The sequence below is a fragment of the Stegostoma tigrinum genome, chromosome 17, assembly GCF_030684315.1.
Source record: "Stegostoma tigrinum isolate sSteTig4 chromosome 17, sSteTig4.hap1, whole genome shotgun sequence".
In the NCBI taxonomy this organism is placed as follows: domain Eukaryota; kingdom Metazoa; phylum Chordata; class Chondrichthyes; order Orectolobiformes; family Stegostomatidae; genus Stegostoma; species Stegostoma tigrinum.
Window position 1 is genome coordinate 3,586,344 of NC_081370.1, and position 3,500 is coordinate 3,589,843.

Here is a 3,500-nt window from a genome sequence, read left to right on the forward strand (position 1 = left end):
GGTTAAGTATTGGAGAAGTATTGATTGGACTTCCTGGCACTTTGACTTCCAGCAAGTCCCTGAGGCCATCCACTTTGTATCTCCTTGGCGTTGGCAACAGTGAAGGGTGTTGGCGTGACTCCATTGGATGCTTTGAATCCAGCTCATGACCCCAGTGGCCAAAGGGCACGGAACATTCTGGAGAGTCCAGGGTGAGGGGGATGAAAACACATACCTGGAAGCCACCCCTTCAGCTAAGACTCACAACAAGACCTGTGGCAGTAGACTGTTAGGTAACCCAAGAAGTTCCGCTCTGATCTAAGTGATTATTATACATAAACTGGTCCAGAGCACCGAAAGCATTTTTAGTTGCAACTATAAATACTTTTTGGAGGCTTTCTGTTAGAAAATGAACAATAAATTTCGGGTAAGTGCCTCTATACTAAGGCAGTGAACACAGGCAAACAATTGATGGTTATAAGTGTCAGAGATAAGCACAATCCTTCCTTCATCCAATGTACAGAACATTTTAATTATAGGGTAGGGAAAATTCCTTGATCACAGCCATAATTGTTGATGGTTTGGCCTCTCATCCAGGCTCCACCAAGAGCAATTATAATCCTTGCTGTTAACCTGACTAACATTAATTTACACAATACAGCTTGTGATGGTCCAGAACCTTGTTTGGAGAGATAACACAATGTGGAGCTGGAGGAACACAGCAGCCCAGGCAGCATCAGAGGAGCTGGAAAGTTGACATTTCGGGTCGGGACCCAAAAGTTTTCTGAAGAACGGTTCCGACCCGAAATGTCAGCTTTCCTGCTCCTCTGATGCTGCTTAGCCTGCTCTATTTCTCCAGCTCCACACCGTGTTATCACCGACTCCAGCATCAGCAGTTCCTACTATCGCTTTGTTTGGAGAGGTTGCTCGCTGAGCTTGCTGAGATATCAGGAAGGCACGTGTAGTTTTACCTTATTAAAACAATACTGCTGGAGCATTGCATCAAAATGCTCCGATGTAGATTTGTTCGCAGCCTTTTCTTCCAAGTAGGAATCATCTGGAGTGACTGGGGAGTGAATTAAGGATGAGCTTGCTGGATCTTTCTCATAGAGCAGAGAACTGACTGTAGGCAACAGATTTTTGGTAAGGATGTAGGGAGCAGGAGGTTAGTAGAGGATCTTAGGAGGATGGAGGATTAACAAAATACCACTCTCATCATGGATACTTACACATCATTGAATACCAAGGAAAAACATAAACTTCTCCCAAAGGGCAATCCATTGTGAAAGGATCCTAAATGAAGATTGAGATGTTGAATCCAGTAGCCACAAGCCATGAGGCACCGGCTGTAAGGATATCTGGCAAGAGAAATCGAGGGCTCAGAAAAGATTTACCAGCATGTTGCCAGGAATGGAGGGTTTGAGATATAAAAACAGACTGGGAAGACTGTGCTCCTGAGATGCTGCTTGGCCTGCTGTGTTCATCCAGCCTCACATTTTATTATCTTGGAAAGACTGGGGTGTTTTTCACTGGAGCCTAGGAGGTTGAGGAGTGACTTTATTGAGGTTTACAAAATCATGAGGGGCATAGAATAAAGTGAATGACAAGGGTGGGGGAGTTTAAAATTAAGAGACATGGTTTTAAGGTGAGAGGAGAAAGAAGGGCAACTTTTTAACATAATGTATGGAATGACTGCCAGAGAAAGTGCTAGATACAAGCACAGCTGCAATGTTTAAAAGACATTTGACTAATTTCATGTATCGGAATGGTTTGGAGGGATATGGGCCAAACCCAGGCAGGTGGGATTGGTTTAGCTTGGAAACATGTTCAACATGGACTGTTTGGACCAAAGCTTCAATTTCCAGGCTGTATGACTCTATGACCCATCACATAATTAACAGACAAGTTGCAGAACCTTAGAAAAATATATGTTTCCCTAAGAGTCATCTTTCATCTCAATAATACTCAGCCAATAGTTTTGTAGGTTTGGAATGGGTACTTCTGTGAAGTTCTGATCTGCACTGCACTGATCCCTTTAACTTTCTAGCTCTGAACACTGTCTGCTGGCAGGACAAGCTGGTCTTGCCCAGAACTGGATAGGTCAGTATCCTAGGCTTCACACTACTCATCCAAGGAAGAGTATATACGTCAAAGTGGGCTTCAGCTTGTGACTGCTACCCATTGATCTTGCTGGAAAGCTTGTCTGTTGGATGAAGACATAGCCAGGTTTGGTTCTGACCCATCCCATGGTAATACAGCCTGGGGACTGACTCGGACTGACCTGGCTTCAGTTGGTTGTGATGTTGGAGGAACTTTACCCCAGTAACCTCCAGGGGAAGTTGGTGGGGAAGCAGCTGGAGCAATGAAGAAAAGATTTCCATCTCTTCGTATGTTGGAGTGAGCTGAAGCTCTCGAAGAAATTTGGCAAGAACAGGGTGAAGAGTAAATGCTTTGTAATTCTTAGTGAAAATAACTGGGACAGTGTGATTTTGATCATTCTATCATCTACACCTGGATATGAAGTGTTTGGCTAGGGATTGCTGTTTGCTGGTTAGCTCATTCACTGCATGACTGATTTTAGTTACTTCCGAAAGCCCACAGCCTCAATCTGTTTCAGCTCCCTCTCTGATCCAGTTCATTTTCTCAGCAGATCAATGAAACCTCTTTGAGTTGGATACGACATAAGGTTTACGATACGAAAGGGGGAAGAGAAAAAGTCAAGAGAAAGCAGGGAAGATGGAAAGGAGCAGAAGGATTAAGTTTGTGGAGCGGGTCTGTATGTTGCTGTCAGCAGTCTGGAGTCCTTGATAAAGTGTTGGCGGGGCAGCAAAGTGAAAAGCACATTTGAGTTCTCAATACTGCCAAACTCCAAAAGAAGACCAAAGCTGCTGAGTTTGGAAGGATCCATAACCTCAGCAAAAACACCCTGAGTGACAATGTAGAAGCAGAAACAATATTCGCAAAGCCTGGTCAAGAAAGAAAGAAAGAAGGAACGGACGAGCCCCAACACAAACAGAGTCATTCAGCGGACTCACTGAAGCATATCAATGAGCAAGGGTAGTCAAGGCCCAGGAGCTAAAGTGAACTTGCTGCATCAAGCCAGAGCAGATGCTCGAGCCAGCCATTGGATATTGAAAGTACAAATAATGGAGTAAAGTTTGCAGACAATGGCAACTAGACCAAGGACAAAACCTTTGTGGATATTGTCAGCAGCTGAGTAGCCATGCAGCTAAGAACCTACCGACAACAATGGCAGAGGAAGAAAAGGGAAGAAGCAAGGAGGCTTGTGCCTGAATAAGGCCTGGAGCTGCACATGCTGCGGTCGCCATAGAGACTAACCTCTCCCCTGAGAAGGTTTGATGGAGTATTGTCTGGAAGACATAAGATGTGTCATACACCAGATGGTCGTGTGCTGTATAACTCAGTTATCTGTCAGCATCGAGTGATGGAATGTAGGTTGCAAATCGCTTCAGAAGACAGAACAGGACACCATCTGTTCCTTTAGAGCGAAGGCACTCATA